The sequence below is a fragment of the Mercenaria mercenaria genome, chromosome 16 (genome assembly GCF_021730395.1).
Source record: "Mercenaria mercenaria strain notata chromosome 16, MADL_Memer_1, whole genome shotgun sequence".
Classification (NCBI taxonomy): domain Eukaryota; kingdom Metazoa; phylum Mollusca; class Bivalvia; order Venerida; family Veneridae; genus Mercenaria; species Mercenaria mercenaria.
The window spans coordinates 40,816,808-40,835,979 of record NC_069376.1 but is presented as its reverse complement, the minus strand read 5'-3'; the positions used below and the strand labels follow the sequence as shown (position 1 = coordinate 40,835,979).

The 19,172-nt window shown below is 35.3% G+C and overlaps 1 long non-coding RNA gene across 1 annotated transcript; it reads left to right on the top strand.

Moving 5' to 3' along the window:
- The first annotated feature begins 1,713 nt into the window (after positions 1 to 1,713).
- LOC128549653 (uncharacterized) lies at positions 1,714 to 17,625 on the top strand. The gene is made up of 2 exons (XR_008367841.1): positions 1,714 to 1,832; positions 17,312 to 17,625. It is a non-coding gene; the product is annotated as an uncharacterized LOC128549653 (long non-coding RNA).
- The last annotated feature ends 1,547 nt before the right edge of the window (positions 17,626 to 19,172 follow it).

The following is a 19,172-nucleotide window of genomic DNA, read 5'->3' as shown; positions in this document are numbered from 1 at the left end:
CTTGCTGAAGTTGTAATTTAACATATCACTAATACTGTTGATGGCACGGTACAGCAAACAGTCATCAGCAAATAACTTAATAACTGTCAGAGGTGATACTTTGTTAGCTGTGTCGTTTGCATAAAGTAGTAACATCAGAGGCCCTAACACTGTGCCCTGAGGAACCCCTGAGATACCTGGCGCATCAGAGGATGAGGAGCCGACCAGTACAACTCTTTGCTGGCGATGACACAACCATGCTTCAATCCATCTGTTGGTGGTCTCAGTGACTCCATATTGGCGTATCTTATGTAGAAGCCTTCTGTGCTTTTTTGTTTTGGGGTTAAAGCCGTTTTTCAACAGTATTTCAGTCATGTAACGGCGGATGGCACAGTATCAAAGGCCCTACTGAGGTCCAATATAAGAGTGTCAGTGGTTTTCCTATGATCGAGTCTGCGAGTATGATCGAGTTTGCGAGATAAGTCCTCCACGGTGTTAAGGAGTTGAGTTTCACATGAATGGTAAGATCGAAAACCATGCTGAAAGGATACAAGTGTGTCATTTTTGTCAAGGTGGTCCATAATAGTACTGAATACTATGTGCTCCATGGTCTTACACAAGAAGCACGTTTACGACACATGACGGTAGTTTGCAGGGTTGGTCTTATCACCTATTTTTCTAGACTGCTGTCACGTTAGCATTCTGCCAGTCTGCAGGTACTTGGCCCGAGTCGTACGTACGACTGTTGAAATATGACAGATAGTATCGGTGCAATTTCCTTGGCCACTATCTTCATTACACGAGTGGGAAGAAGGTCTGGAACGGTTGCGTTTGATTTATTTAAGTTCAAAAGTAATTTCTCAATGCCAGGTGTTGTAAAGTTTATATCGGGCAATGGCGGTGATGGGTCACCATCTAATGCAGGAAGTTCATCGTCTGGCTCTCTGTTAAACACTGAAGTATATTGGTTATTCAAAGTATTGGCTTTGTCCGTTGGTTCATTCAAGATGTTGTTGTTTTGTTTGAGTACCGGGATGACTGCTCTGACCTGATTTCTTCTGTTTGATATTTGAATAGAACTTTTTAGGGTTTTCAGTTACACTAGTGTCCAGTATATTGTCAAAATAGTCACGATGAGGACTTTCAATGGAGTCTTTAACTTTTTTGCTTAACTGTATGTATTTTTTCCAATAACGATTATTACGGTTATAATGACCATGCAAGTTTTCATGCTCGATTCTTCCTTTGACTTTCGAGCAGACATTTTTAATCGTATTAATAAAGAACATGGGATATTTTGAAATACTTGGATGCGTTAGTTTATACTACCGTAACTTATTTCATTTTGATGCTTACTTTAGATGCTTATTTTAATCACTCTCTTGTTCGCTTCGTAGAAAAGACAGTGCTAGTGCCATATGAGAGGTTCCATATGTGAGGGTGTGACAAATGGACTAAAACCCGTGACCTCAAGGGTAAGCAGCCTACACCCAAACTACTAGTAGACCGACGCTCTCCTTGGAAGAGTTAGACTCATATATCGCCACAAGTAGTCCCAATCTGTAACCCCAGTCAACCTCGTTTTCCGCTATCTAGTCATACCGCCCTGACGGTCATTCCACAGTTAGAATATCAGACTGAAATGAAATGCAAGTGACAATACTACATAAGCTGCGTCTCCGAAATTTCAAATACATTTATCTGACAAGACCTGGAACAACACTGTCTTACCCTAAACTATCAACGTGGACGAACGGAATCATTCCGTTTTCCAGAGTTTAGACATTCTGCACAACAACAACAACAACAACAACATCGATATTGGCAATAACAGGTTTTACATAGATTTATTGGTAATTTTCTTCTTTTATGAATCACTTAAAGCAATCAGATTGGTACTATTTTACCAACAGATGCAATATTTATTAATTTCGGCAATTACAGGTTTCTTTATTGGTGGAAGCGCTGATAAACGCTTCAAGTGTAGCAGTGTTCGGATCACAAAATTAAACCGCATTTGCAGAATTTGCAATAACCAATCTCCATCTAGAGATTGAGGTCGCAAGCTTTTCAGATTACATAACGCCTCTATTAAATAAACCCAGAGTATTGTTGGTATTTGGTCAGAATGTAAATATATTTGAACATACAAACTATCGCAGTTTTTTTCAGGAAGTGGCTAGGGTCCATTAACCAGACCTCTACACTCTGAGTCTAAAGGTCCAATAATCATTGTACATGTATATATATATAAAGTATTTTATACTGTGTTACCAGTGTATAAGGTATAATTATTGGTAAAATTTTTATAAGTTGCCACAGGGCGTCCTCTGTGAATTTAAAAGTTGGAGCCACCAGTTTAGCCACTTTCAAAATTTTGGAGCCACTTTTGAGCCAATCCATTTTTTGAAGCCATGGTCTGTTTTTTATGCATAAAGATGGGATATGTATATAAAATAAACAACATAACTCTTGTTACACTTAATTACTATCCATTTAAGGTCATATCTTTTGTGTTTTATAATTTCTTATGACAGATATAAATAACAATTTATCAATGATGGTACAATATCAAGCTAGCATGCTTATTAACAACACAATCTCATACTCATCGTATTTCAACTTTCAACAGACTCTTTTAAACGGAAAGATGTGCATTTATAGGAAATTTTTAAGAGCTTTAAAAAGGGCAAGGTACCGTACTGTTAAAATGGGGCAGGGTACATAGTGTTTCCTGCAGGCCTTTTTAACATGGCGCAGCGCCATGCCCCGTTTGAAGTGCCGCCAAGCTGCCCTTCAAACCGCCCGTTTGCGCCACGTGCCCTTTTATTCTATGAAGCTTGTATATTTATCTTGACAAGTGCCCTTTCAAAACCAGTCTGGAAAGCCAATGTCCGCGGGCCATGTTCCGTGTATTGTACCGTCAATTAGCGGCTGTGATCAACAGGTCGACACGTGGGTGCATCAACCGTGAATGACCCTGATTAAGAACTGACAGGATTATGCAATCAATTACTGTTTTATGATAGTTTAATTGGGAACAGTAGATGAAAATTTGTTTGTTTTTAGCACGTCGACGGTGAAGCAACATGTAGCCATTTTACGGAAGATATGATTGAAACGGTCAATTAAACGATAATTATTTTAAAAGGTTGTAATCATTTAAAATGTAGATTGATTATCGCACATTTTCGATGCGCTAATTAGGCCTTTAAAAATAAAAAATTGAAGGTTTGCCGATCGCCGACCAACCCATGAAAATTGACCAGACTCAAAATATTTTATATCGATTTTATCTACAAGATTTATTTTATTCCTTTACGGATATCATTTATAAAAATAATAAGATAAACGTTTAAGCTTTAGAATGATACCAGTTTCATTAAAATCGACCGATGCCTTGATTTGTAATATTACGAAGCACATTCATGACGCGCCGATGACTTCTGCATCGGCGCGTCATGAATGTGCTTCGTAATATTACAAATCAAGGCATCGGTCGATTTTAATGAAACTGGTATCATTCTAAAGCTTAAACGTTTATAAAATTTGAAAACGTACATCGGTATGAAAATAACCCATAACTTAGCGATTAAGTTATAAAAACTGATCGAGATTTAAATGAATAAACTAAAAATGCAAGGCTCTAGTTTTGTTTTCGTAAATAATTTGTCAATATGATTTTATAAGGCCGAAATTTAAGATGAAAGTGCACAGCCGCATGCGTCAAGCAAGCCGAAATTTTGAGTTATTACTCGCAATGAACCATTGGTAATCACATTTATGTTTATATTACTGAATAATGTGTGATTAGACGAAAAAAAAAACAGATTCATAGTCAGTCACTGTATGTATCGCAAAAAACACCCGAGCAACGGGGGAGTGATAAAAATAGTGGCAGACGATCTAATCTAGCAAATTTCACAGCATATACTTTTTACGTCGCATTCTACTTTCGTTTTCGCATGCCCAAAACACTAGCAAAATATAACTTTCCGACTCGACCTGTCCTCTAAATCTTACTGGCAAGGAAGAACAATGGGTTTAATCAGCAATATAGGTACAAAGTCATTGATTACATGTAGATTTGACGAACTGCCTATTCTCTTAACGTAAATCAGTGGTGAAATGATATGATTGACAAAATAAAGTTGCGCACTGATAGTTGTTCAATAAAACTTGTTGCTTATTAATTATCACCTGAAATCTGTCTCTGAAAATGCAAGCTAACACTTCATGAGGGTAACAGAATAAAAATGTTTGAAAGAATGAATCATCAGTGTCATCTTTAAACAAAAGAAAGGAAAGCACTTTCACAACATGCCATGGTAGGCATTATAAAGAATACTACAAAATATCTATCCCATATCTGAGATATGAAAGATTCTCAAATTCAATGAGAAAATAGTATGTAAAATGACGCCGACAAGCGTTCTTGGACGAATGCCCTTTCAAGTGCCCCTTTTCAAGGGAAGCACCATGCCCCTTTAAGAGTCTGCAGGAAACACTAGTACATATTGCGTGTTGCACACCTTTGTCTTCAACAATCAAAAGGTAGGTTTCCATGGTGTTTGGTTATAAATGTATCTTTTTTAAGTTACTACATTGTGTATTACGGTGTGCAAACGATCTTTATGCAGAACTTAACATTTTATGATATTTCTAATCAAGAAAACTTGCAAGACAAAAATAATGACTGCAATCATAAATCAAACAGTGTGTATTTATTAATCATAAGCATGTTATATAAACAAACAGAATTATGTTTGGTTTGTTTGTTTTTCATTTGAATTCATAGGAAATTTCTTCTAGTGCAGATCTGAAATTCAGACTGAATACATTTTCAATAAATGTCATTCATTATACTTTGAAATTCATAATATTATTGAACATACCGTTGAAACTCATGTAAAATTCGCAGTTTTATGACCTCCAGGACTAACCCCGAATTGTTAGCACGTACGTAGTATTCACAGGTATACACAATGTTTCTACTTCAAAATAAGTTTATTTACGATTCGCCATTACATAAAAGGGAAACTACTCTCAGCGCTAATTGTCTGCACTAAAATTTAAGATTGCCGTTGCATTCCGTAAAAGATCGAGTGTTTGTTTGTTGTTTTTGTCCTTAAACAATTCCATTTTCATGTAAATTTAACATTATTTTGACGAAAGAAATATAAAAATCATAGATATAACGATACTAAGTAATTAAAGATCGAGTATCATCTCCAACCGAGATCAAATTGTGAGCAACATAACTGACACCTCGCTAAAATTATAATTAGAACAGTATTACTCAAAATACGGCGGCAATTGAAAGAAAAGTTTGAAATAAATTAAAAATGTCGGATAACTATCGCAATTACTATTAATATTATCTGATAATGTTAATCTCGTAAAACGTCGGGAGAACAGCCATTTAAAACAAATGGGTCGCCGCTTGCTGATCAATAAAATTGATTGGGTCATCGATAATTGGATCAATTGAAATAAACATCAGTGGATACTTAAAAAATTTCCATTGAAAATGACATTGTGCTTTCTTTAATAATTGATCGCATCCGTCTCCCTGCTCCAACTAACTTGCACGCACCTGTCACAACATTATATAATATACACACCTGTCAAAACATGCGTCATCGCAACAGCTGATTACTTGCTATAGGCTTTTTTTCTACGCGGAAGAATATCCGAGACGCGCGAAACTGGCCACGCTTCCGGATCAAGTACACAATAACTCCGTGGGTAAAAAAATGAAAGTATATGTGGAGCCATAATGTTTCGCCACTCGAGATTTTTTGGAGCCACTTTAGTGCAAGTTTGAGCCAGTGGCTCCAAATGCAATAGGCAGCGGACGCCCTGTGCCATCATTACTACATGTTTTTTTTTGGTAGTATTATAAAATTCACAAAATAAGTTGTTTTATATTTTTTCAGGTGAGACTGTAACACTCTAGAGGTCACATTTTTGGCTCAATCTTAATGAAACTTGGTCAGAATGTTACCCACAATAAAATCTTGGACGAATTCGATATTGGGTCATCTGGGTCAAAAACTAGGTCACCAGGTCAAATCAAAGGAAAAACTTGTTAACACTGTAGAGGCCGCATTTATGACTGTATCTTCATGAAACTTGGTGAGAATGTTAATATTGATAATTTTAAGGTCCAGATTGAATCTGGGTCATGTAGGATCAAAAACTAGGTCACCCGGTCAAATTAAAGGAAAACCTAGTTTACACTACAGAGGTCACATTTATGATCATATCTTAATGAAACTTGGTCAAAATGTTAATCTTGATGATTTATAGCTCAAGTTCAAATCTGGGTTAGGTGGGGTCAAAAACTAGGTCACCAGGTCAAATCGAAGGAAAAGCTAGTTTACACTCTAGAGGCCATATTTATGACTGTATCTTCATGAAACTTGGTCAGAATGTTAAACTTGATGATCTTTAGGATAAATTTGAATCTGGGTCATGTCGGGTCAAAAACTAGGTCACCATGTCAAATCAAAGGAAAAGCTAGTTAACACTTAAGAGGCCACATTTATGACCATATCTTAATGAAACTTGGTCAGAATGTTAATCTTGATGATCTTTAGGTCAAGTATAAATCTGGGCCAGGTGGATTAAAAAACTAGGTCACTAGGTCATATCAAAGGAAAAGCTTGTTAACACTCTAGAGGCCACATTTATGACTATATCTTCATGAAACTTTGTCAGAATGTTAAACTTGATGATCTTAAGGTCAGGTTAGAATCTGGTTCATGTCAGGTCAAAAACTAGGTTACGGGGTCAAATCAAAGGAATAGCTAGTTAACACTTTAGAGGCCACATTTATGACCATATCTTAATGAAACTTAGTCAGAATGTTAATTGTGATGATCTTTGGGTCAATAGGTCAGGTGAGCGATACAGGGCCTTCATGGCCCTCTTGTTTCTATATTAATTACGGTATCTCCTTTTGAAGATTTGAGTTCTCTACGATATTTCCCTTGTACATGACAATGTGTGCAAAATAAATCAAAGCGCTCAAAGCGCTGATGGTGGCTGCTAATCAATGTTTAAAATATTTCAAAGAAAGCGACAACTGAGGAATTGTTAATATAAACCATAAGAACGTTTTTTTGGCATTTTTTTTTTTAATATTCGGCTTTGGTTTCAAAATTAATCCTTTTTCACTGCCAGTCATTGTTTACATACACACTGATTCAGTCTTTAACGAATAGTTTTGATCCTTTTTGATTATTTGTGACGAAAACTACAACATAAATTACATCGAAGATGTTTTACTATGAATAAATAGTATAAGCTTTTTCTCCAAATCATTCAGCTTTTAAGATTTCTTTTTAAAGCTTTTGGGCAGTGTCTGTCATGAATTATTATACACACTGATTTAGTCCATATCAGATAGCTGTGGTTTTCATGAGACTTTTGTGAAAGAAAACAACACAAACAAGCACCACAAATGCATCTCAGAATGTCAGCTCTGCAGCCAGTGTATTTTAGAGGTGCATTAATTATCACTCCATCTGTTATACTCAAAAGTTCGCTAGACATGACAGCAGGCTTCGCAAAAATGCTGGACATTAAGTCAGACAAACTTACAACTTTAGTCAGACCGAGAAAAAAGTCGAAAAATATGTAACTGTTGAAACGAAACCGTTTTAATTTTTATACATATATTTGTATCAATCCAGATATATTGAGACACACCATGAGAAAACCAACATAGTGCGTTTGCGACCAGCATGGATCCAGACCAGCCTGTGCATCCGCGCAGTCTGGTCAGAATCCATGCTGTTAGCTTTCAAAGCCTATTACAACTAGAGAAACCGTTAGCGAACAGCAAGGATCCTGACCAGAGTGTGTGGATCTGCAGTTTGATCTGGGTTCATGCTGGTCACAAATGCACTATGTTGTTTTTCTTGTGGTGCGACTCGAATGAATATAGCTGAAGTGAGCAGAATCTGTCTTGAAACAATTTAATTTTTAAGTTGGTCAAATCTGTTATCCGACGACTTGCAATCTGACAGATTGCCGTTTCAAAAAGGCGAGTATTAGTATCATCGCTGCGCCCACTTTCACGGGCTTACAAGTTGATGAAATCGTGATACAGTAGCACAACTTAGTCAAAGCGAGTTTGCAACATTTGTCACCTTGGGCGACCCGTGGGTTTCCATGTTGATAATTCGTCAGACGAAATTGTACCGGAATACATGTGTATCTATGCATACATATAGTATCTTATATTGTACATTTGCTGAAGGAAGATTATCCGTGAGGGAATATTATTTAGAAAACATACATGTCTTTGATTCTCACGGCAGGTCACACTGCAAACAATATCGAATGAATTTTAACTGAATGTTCTTTTATTTTTGTTCACTCTCGTATTGCTAAGCATGTTTTAGTATATTTTGTTCTTGATATAACTATGAACTGTACATGTTCAAGTTATATCAACTTAGTAGTAGTTACTGTCCTGTTCATAAAGCATCTCACTAAATTTGTGCTAATTAGTGTTAATTGGCAGTACCAACGCCTGAGGAAATCCATATCACAGCTGATTATCGATTTTCTATAAATAGCCTAATTAACATGTGTTTATATTTTTGCGTGCTTGAAACGAAAACGAGACAATGCAGTCGAAAATTCAGTAACATTCTTAGATCACTAGGGTTGCATTAATATAATATCTTACAATTTGATAGCTATGACGAACATTTAAGTTTGTTTTGACATATTTGAAAAGTGTTACAGCTTGCTGGAAAAGCTATCAGAGGTACAAACTGGTATTGTCTATGGACCGGAAATGTTTGGAAACTTTTCCGTTAAAATTCCGTTTCTATTTTTAGCCGCGGATCATTGCTAGCAGAAGTCATTGTTCTTTATCAGATAAAGCCTTAAATTTCGGGAGTTATACATGTGACACTGCGGTTAGGAAACATTTTTGAATTGTCCGTCAGGATTCCCAGGCTAGGTTTCTATATATATAAGCTACCTTTTCTACGTTATAAGCTACGTGACCTCTGTGGCAGTACTATGCAATAGCTAATCAATATCATCGCTCCAGTTCAGGTGACATGAGGTCATCGTTTATTCACGTGACCATAAATTTGCATATTTGTATTCATACACGTGGTTGTTTTAATTAAAACGATGACTTCAGTTTGTATTGATTTTAGTCGCCGAATTTACATTAAAAATGGTATTAAGGCATATATTGTAGCTTTGCATATTCTGCACCTTGTGTAGATAATTGTTTACCTGGGAAGCTTGGAACTATTTTTGGTTGTGTTGTTAGGATGGTCTTAAGAACTGACAAGATTTCTCAAACTGAGTATTCTTTTTGACACTGGTGGCAGCAGCCACCAAAAATTGAACATTTACTTTATATTAGTATTGATGCCTATTCTCGAGCAAAGTACCTGGTAAGTGGAGAAACTGCAACATATCTTATAGTCATAATGTAGTGCTCTCTAAAAAAGGAGGTAGAAAAACCGACAAAAAATAAACGCAAATTATGGTCATCCTTCTTGACATATTTAGATTTAACGCCGCGTTTCAACGCTATTTCAGTCATATAAATGCAGGCAGTTTACCTAACCATCTCTCCAAGAAAGGACAGATACTACTACTAGGTTTGCAACTTTCTCACATAAAGATTCAAGGTCGGCCATGAGTGTGAACACATACTAATAGCCCTTTTCAAATGTCAGTCAAATAGTGTTCACTATACAAAATGAGTTCTTTATACAAACCTCGGTTATAAGGAACAATTTCTAGAGGCCCCAAGCTGTTCGTTATAAGCGAGGTTTTTCTGTACTTAGATTCAGTGAAATAGCTTTAGAAACACATGAAATAATGGCCATAGGGGCACCTGGAGGTTTTCTTTTCACCATCAAAAGCTGGAAAGTAGCCATGTAACCTAAAATATTGCATTGAAGTGACTTTTAAACAGAACAAAAAAGACATGAATCTATTACCTGATAATGATTTTATAATGGATTTCCTTCAGACTTGATTATTTGATCAACCATTATTTTGGTGTAGAGAATTAGCATTTTTTTGTGCGAATTTAGCTAGAGTTATGGCACTTTGCATTGTAATTCATTCTTAAAAGGTAAATTTGATCCTAGTACTGTATACCCTGAATAAACACCCCAGGATGTTGCATTTTGCAAAAATAAAAAAGAAAATTGGACCCTAAATAAGCGCTTTCTTTTGCAAAAGAAACTACTAGACAAATTGCTTTCAAACTTCACAGGTTTTGAACTGTTCTTGCTATCATTTATGACCACAGGGGACAAGTTACATAACTCTACCTTTTACATGGTTTGAAAACATATAATTTTATGCACATTATGCAGGTTCTAAGCTGAATGCTTTCAAACTAAACACATGCCTAATAACAGAGAAATTTTGTGAAAGTATACAATGTGAGCAGTCTTCTCATAAAATACTTAACTGAATTCTTCTAAACCTATCACATGGTATTGACATAAGGCCACACCAAATTGAAATGTTGTTCATCGGATTTTTATCTGAAAAATTTTAGGCAGCGAGCGAAAAAATAATTTAAATATCTTTTTTGGTTTTTGAGAAAATCAGGAGGGAGCGAGGAGCGAAGAAATATATTTGTCTTGATTTGACTCTCGATTGACTAATAAATACCTTTAAATAGAATGTACAGCCCTTTTACATTAAAAATAATTCACCAGGGATTGATAAAATTTGACCTGCAGACCCACAACAAAGCAAACCCATGAAAATAAAGTTAATAACGTTGGCATACAGTACAGTGTAGAGGTACCTAAAGCTACATATTCAATGACAACAACAACAAATCAAGGGCAAAACTGAAGCGCATATGATCGCTTTTCTAACACTAGCGATATTTTAACATAGCACCGTGCAGTAAATATGGGAACTTTTGACAGCGACATCGGCTCGGCTCCGTTGTTTTTGTGGATTAGCTAAAGAAAGGTGATTGTCATTTCTTTTTAACTAACATAACTGTTTTATTTATACTAAAGAACGTCTGGATTATATTAATACATTTGTAAACACAAGGTGCGTGTCATAAAAAGTGATATACTTCTTCCGACACAGTTTTTGGTATGGTTTTAGTGTGACCATCAGATAGAATATACATTTTTATATTGCTCTGTTTTTAACTCGTACATTTTGAGGCCTTGATTATATGCTTGGCAAACAAATTTTGTAAAAAGTTGAGGAATTCGATGTCGTAAAATTCATATAGTCTGTTTATATTTTTTCTCACCAATAATGTTTTCTTTCCTATTATCATACCATACCTGTAAATTATCAGCAGTAATTAATAAAAAAATTGTGTTTGAATAAGTTTGTTTGAAAATAAAAGATAATGCTCAACTTTTCTGTTTGAATGATTATTCATAGATCTTGAAGTAAACTATATTTTTGGGAGGCACATCCGAATCTGTGCATACATCTGTCACTGGCTTCACTTTTCAAAGTAGGACCAAATTTTTCGGATTAAATATTGCCTTTCAGCATGAAAAATGAAGTATGAAAGTTAAATCATTATATAATTGAGGTACTCTGGTATTAAGTTTTGAACAGAAAGTAATATCAGATGCAATTTGAATTTTTAGGTACCATCTCTATACAGTGTAATCAAATAATGTATGCTTTTGAAAATGCTGTTAGAAAATATGTATTCCAACACGATCTGATTCATTTTCCTATTAAACAAAGAAGGTTGAAAACAGTGAATTATTATGCAACAATTCACTGTTCTGACGTCAAAATTATTACGTCATAGCGCCAAACGGCACAGCGGCGCGCTGGAAAAGAAACTGATTCAAAACAGGCCAGAATTTAATGAATGCCGTCAAGAATGTACTTTAAAGTCCTTAGTAAATTAACGTGTTAGAATCGAAATAATATATCTCATTTAGTGATTTGCTCTTGAGTAAAATCATTGTTTGTCGTTCAGATGCGTATTATTATATCACTCGGGCTTCGCCCTCGTGATACAATTCCTTCGCATCTGAACTCCAAACAATGATTTATTCAGCGACAAATCACTAAATGAGATATATTATTTCTTAAATATACAACAATGCATTTATAACCTTAAACCATAATTATGACATATTATGTGACTTGAATATTTACTGCTATGAAAATGTAGCATTTTTAGCTTGACTTTTTGGTCAAATATCTCTGTTGCTATTAAAACTTTTGACTTGAAACTTAAAAGAGTTCTTTACTATCAAAGTCTACACTAGGAGAAACAATCCCCATAACTCTGATTGAATTTTGACAGAGTTATGCCCCTTTTTAACTTAGAATATTTTGTTTAAGTTTTATCTCTTGACATGCAGTTTATAAAACTTTGTCCCTTTTTCATCTTCGAAAATTTTGGTAAAGCTTTTTAAAATTTGTTAGTTAATATTATGTGGAAGAGTAAAGAAAGTCAAACTTGCTGTTATAGACAGCTCTTGTTTATTAGTCCCCTACTGGTTGAAAACCAGTTTCGGGGACTATAGGAATGCGCTTTTCCGTCATTCCGTCTTTCCGTCATTCCATCATTCTGTCCGTCCGCAATTTCGTGTCCGGTCCATAACTCTTTTATCCATGAAGGGATTTTAATATTACTTGGCACAAATGTTCCCAATGATGAGACGACATGTCATGCGCAAAACCTGGATCCCTAGCTTAAAGGTCAAGGTCACAGTTGGAGGTCAAAGGTCAACAGGGCTTTTTTCCTGTCCGGTCCATAACTCTCCCATCCATGAAGGGATTTTAATATCACCTGGCACAATTGTACCTCATAATAAGATGATGTGTCATGCACAACTTTGAGACCCCTAGCTCAAAGGTCAAGGTAACACTTAGCAGTCAAATGTTAACATGGCATGAACAGGGTCTGTTTCGTGTCCGGTCCATAACTCTTTCATCCATGAAGGGATTTCAATATTACTTGGCAAAACTGTTCCCCATGATGAGACGATGTGTCATGCGCAAAACCCGCTCCCCTAGCTCAAAGGTCAAGGTCACAATTTGAGGTCAAAGGTCAACAGGGCTTTTTTCCTGTCTGGTCCATAACTCTCCCATCTATGAAGGGATTTTAATATCAGTTGGCATAATTGTACCTCATAATAAGATGATGTGTCATGCACAACTTTCAGACCCCTAGCTCAAAGGTCAAGGTCACACTTAGCAGTCAAATGTTAACATGGCATGAACAGGGTCTGTTTCCTGTACGGTGTATAACTCTGTCATTCATTAAAGGATTTCAATATTACTTAGCACAGATGTTCCCCATGATGAGACAACATGTCATGTGCAAATCCCGGAGCCCTGCTCAAAGGTCAAGGTCACCATTGGAGGTCAAGTGTCAATAGGGCTCTTTTCCTGTCCGGTCCATAACTCTGCCATCCATGAAGGGATTTTGATATTACTTGGCACAAATGTTTCCCATGATGAGGCAACATGTCATGCGCAAAACCCGGACCCCTAGCTCTAAGGTCAAGGTCACAATTGGAGGCCAAAGGTCAATAGGGTTTTTTTCCTGTTGGTCCAGAACTTTGTCATCCATCAAGGGATTACAATATTACTTGGCATAGATGTTCCCCATGATGAGACGACGTGTCATGCACAACACCCAGAACCCTAGCTTAAAGGTCAAGGTCACATTTTGAGATCAAAGCTCAATAGGATTTTTTTCCTGTCCAGTCTATAACTTTGTCATGCAAAACAGGATTTAAATATCAGTTGGCACAAACATTTCCCTGGATGAGACAACATGTTGTGCACAAAGCCTCGGATCTAGGTCTAAGGTCAAAGTCATACTTAGAGGTCAAAGGTCAAATTCAAGAATGATTTTGTCTGGAGCATTTCTTCTTTATGCATGGAGGCATTTTAATGTAACTTGGCACAAATGTTCACCACCATGAGACGAATTGTCTCACACCAGAACCAGGTCCCTAGGTCTAAGGTCAAGGTCATACTTAGAGGTTAAAGGTCAAATTCAAGAATGACTTTGTCCGGAGCATTTCTTCTTCATGCATGGAGGGATTTTGATGTAACTTGGTAGAAATGTTCACCACTATGAGGCACACTTTTTTTTAGAATTATGTCCCTTTGTTGTTACTATAAATAGATTATATTGTAACTTTTTTATTACTGGCCGTAGGGAAAAATTGAGACCACTTTTCTGTGGTACAACATGCACAGTACATCCAAATTTTAGGTGTATTTTGATCTATCTCTACCTGGTAAAGAGTTTCTTGTGGACTTATATTTTATAGATTTTTTTTTTTTTTTTTTTTTAGGGTTTATTTCACTTTGTTGTTACTATAAATAACTCTTATGATAACTTTTTGTATAATCAGCCAAAAAAAAAATCCAAATGAAAACAACTGTGCGTTTTTATATATGCAAATTTTAATCCAAGTGCTTTGTTGTATTATATTGTATATATAGTACAATATTATTTATACATCATTGACAGATATCAGTTCATTATACTGCAGTAGAGAAAATTAGGTGCCTTCCAGTAGGGGACTTTGTATTGCATGGCAATACTTTATTCACTTGTTTCTCCTTATATATGCAAACTCTTACTACATATAAAAACTGTATCATTTAAACACACAAGACAGTGAGCTTTAAATTAATTTTCTTCTTGATTGTAACATATTTATGAAAACCGTTATTTCAGTTTGGTGTGATTTTATTCTTACAACAGGATACGTGATTTAAAGATCAAGTCTGATGGGATTCTCAAATGATGGGAGATGAGGGTTAGCTATTGAATGAAAATTATTTAAGAATTAAATTGTGGTTTTAAAATTAGTAGTTTACATGTGTATAATGAACTGTATGAGCATGTTTTAAAGTGAATAAAAGCCCAAGCACTTTAAACACAACTATATCTCAGAGTTTACAGTTTTGAGTTCGATCCTCAGGTGGGGCGTATGTTCTCCGTGACTATTTGATAAACGACATTGTGTCTGACATCATTAGTCCTCCACCTCTGATTCATGTGGGGAAGTTGGCAGTTACTTGCAGAGAACAGGTTTGTACTGGTACAGAATCCAGGAAAATTGATTAGGTTACATAACTGAAGTACTGTTGAAAAATGGCGTTAAACCCAAAACAGACAAAACAGTTTTATTGTCCCATTCTTTAACATTGTTTTAACTGATACAATGGTGCAAACTTTTGAAGTAATTCATCTCTGAAATGACAGTTATTGTAAATTCCTTTTACCCTTTTACCATAGTGGACTAGAACCATGTGACGGTTTTATGCGTACCAAATTATGTTTAGAAGAGTCTGCACATGTTCTCAAGCATTTCAGAATGCTGTTCAGTTTTGCTGCATTGACTAAGCATGTATGCAGAGTTGTTGGAATAGTTGATGGAGTTATTATCTCCCTTGACAATTATGTACAATCAACTTACCAGTTATCTCCCTTACTAACTAATCAATGCATAAATAAACTGATACTGGGCAAGAGCAAGAGAATTATTGATTTTAGCAGAGGAAATTATCTGTGAGACTACAGCATTTCTATGTTGACAAGAAATTCTGGACAGTTTATCAATACATTCATTCTCTATGCTTATCTGGAGTGAAAAAATTGTCCATTAAAGGTATGATTAATGTAGAATCATTGTTCTCTATATAAATGCTAGTTTAGATCAAAACCGAAAATTGTGCCTTTTAGTAAGCTGCATTATAGTTCTTATTGAAATTTTTCATGAGGAATAGGGATGTTACATTGTAACATATGGTATACTGGTAGAAAGTCAAGGAGTACAAATTGTGGAATATTTAATGGAGCTGAAATACCGTGTTTCTTATTTTAGTGCTGTTTGCAATATGTGTGGCAAATTGTAGTAAGTGGTCTTTAATAAACCTTTAGCCTACTGGTGACAAGTGATTCTGCCTTTGCACCAGTGCAGACCAAGACCAAGATCATGGTCTGCACTGTTTGCTATTTAGTCAGTTAATTTTCAGTGAACACCCCTACAAATAATAAATGGTATTGCCAAAATTGAATGATGGAACGGTCCATTTATGAAATTTAGCAGGGTAAGGGTTAAGCTATGATTTGGTGAAAATGCTTCAGTTATGTGCTTGCAAGCTTCTGTAATATATATTGCATTGTGTGTTTGTCTATTAAAAATGCAAATATTTGTACATATTAATATAGTCATAATTTCATAAATTTTCACCAAAAAGTACGTTTAGTATGCTTCATATCCTTGCATTTTTAGGAGTTTACCTGTTAATATGTTCATAAATGAAATTTGCTGAACAATGCATTTACGTGTGTGGAAACATGTTACATTCAACTAAGGTAATAACTGGCACCATATGGCAGGGAAATTACACTCCATAAATATTTATATCGTATGTATAAGTTTACATATCTTCCAGGGGTAGACACTATTTCTTCCCAGTAACTCTAAGGAACACCAACTTTTAAAATCTAGTGGTCCCCCACGAATTAAGGTGGTTCATTCAGTCTGTGCAAAAATTATTTCAGTTACTTTTTAAAAAAAATGTTTTTATTTACAAGAAGGCATTGCATATACCATGATACTACAATGCTTTTTTTGTTTTATAACTTAATTGCTTTACAGAAAATTTCAGCACTTAAGCTATCTCATCTTACGAAGGTTACTTATATAAAGATTGACAACTTCTGAATTTTTTGTGGTCTGTGAGACCTATCAGCATTCAGAATTTACTGGTCCTCCTGAAAATCTACTGTCAGTGGGTCAGAGATCTCCTATTGGTATTACTAGTAGTTCCTGTCTTCTGAGGATATCTTATTTATGTTTGAGAAAAACTGTACTTTCAGGCAAAGTCTTCATATCAGCTTGTAAATCAGAAAAATTTAAATAGTATACTGTTAAACCTGCCTTAGCTGCTACCTGTTTTAAACGACCACTTGCATTGAGCAGCCAGTTAGCAGAGATACCAAATTTGACTTTCCTGTCTGATTTCAACTTAATCAGTAACCTGCCTTAAACAGATTGTATCGTTCATTTGCTGGCTGCTTGATAAAGGGTTCACTGTAAATTTCCAATTTGACAATTTGACTTGCAAACCTGATTTTTGATTTTCTTACTCCATGTTCTGAGTGTTATTGACAGTCAAGGCACTGTAATGTAAAGCCATGAACAGTATAATTACGTGTACTGTGATCAATAGGGTTATTGCTGTTTTCTATAATGCATGCTGTTGCCTTTATAGACCACTAACTGTTTGAAGTTCTATGTAATTAAATATCATACTTCATACTGATCAATCTTATTTTCAGATATATCAGATTGCTGGAGACACTTCAACATCACTTACATTGGCAAGTTGTGGCATATCTCGAAAATATGATGTATAGAATCGTGTTGCAATGCCAGAAGCAAAACTGATAGAGGATTAAATGACAGTTCATCAATAGTGTTAGAAGGGGTTAAGTAGACAATATATATTTCATACTGTGTGACATATTCCAGTGCTAGGATTCATTGGTCAGGAACAGTAGATGTGACAGAATATTTGAGGCAACATTGGAACAGTTTAGAAGAGGTCAGAGAGTTTGGGAGTAAAGAATAGCCACTGGAGCACCTGTTCAGGTAATTTGAAATTATGTATTTGTTTGGTCTCATGCTGTTTAGGCATAAAAAAAATTGTTTGTTTCCGGTATCCCGACCTACCCTAAATTTTTGGTCCGACCCTAAATATTTTTATGGCCTTTGAGAATAATTTTTTCAACTTTTAATAAAAAAAAATGCAGAACTTCACTTTTTATGCTTTAAACATGGTCAGTGATGTTCGAAATCAACTTACTGATGCTCTATAGGCATTTATAACCCCCTTATTTGTTCTCATTTTTTGACATAAAAATATTTTCCAACCTACTTACCCTAATTTTTTTGGGCTTGTTACTGGAAACAAAGAATTTTTTTAGGCCTTAACACTTTCCCTGCTAAATTTCTGTAATGAACTTGTCCATCTTCCAATTTGGATAGTACCATTAACTGTTAAAAGGGAGACTTATCAAAAAGATACTGGCTGAATAGCTTACAGTGCACAAAAAAAAAAAAATGGAAGTGTGCGAAATTTGCTATGGCCGATATCTGTCAGAGTTAGGAAGTTTAAATAACGAAAAACTATTATAATTGTTATGGAATTGAACACGATTTCAAAATTTAAGACATAGTGTTGTTCTGATCCGACATTTTATTCTTTAGCTAAATTACCTGTTAAAGAGGTTATTATGTCATTAGTAATGCAGGTATGTTTTACTTCTGCCCCAAATTATAGTACATTATACACTTTTTACGCTTAAGGTATTGGACCCATAATAGAGTACCTCCCTTTTGAAGAGTATTCAATTCCTACTATAAACCTACTTTAACAGCAATTTTCAGGGGGGCGTAGGTTCAAGCCCAACTGGGACCAAATTTTTTTTCTATATTTTCCATTTTTTCTAGTAAGTTTTTACTTCTTTCAAGACTTATCATGGATGTATTGTACAAAAGTGGAAAATTTTCATTTTATAAGCAATTTCTTGCTGTTTAAAGTGAATTTACCTCTGAATCAGAAGGGTAGAGTTAGACATCTTTAAAAATACTGAGTTACATGCGGTAAAAGTTCTCTATTTTGCCTTCATTTTTTAGATTACATATTGTGGAAGAAATGCAGGTATGTTTTACTTCTGCCCCAAATTTATTTTTGAATGAAGTGAGCAAAATTCAAAACAAACCCACAGGATTAGACCTTAATTTTTCAATGTTGGAGTTAGAATTCTGTCTCATTAAATCTGTTTACTTGAGGCATCCTAGAAAAAATGATTTTTACAGTTTTATTTTATGTTTTATAATTGTTTAACAATAGTTTTGTGTTTCTTTTATCAACATTTATGCTGTAATGAATTCTCTGCAAACGTTTTAGATAGTGGCTATCACATTGAAATTTGTCTCTACTTGAGCTTGAGGAAAAACCATAAATTATACAAAATTTACAAAAAACGGCACGGTAAAAGTTGTTTAAAATTTGCGACACAGTGCGAAACATGGTCAACTTCAAGAATATACCAAGCAAATGCCATTTTTTAAACATTACCATTAGGGGTCCAATACCTTTAGATCTTTTCAGTGCACAAGGTATTTAATGGATCG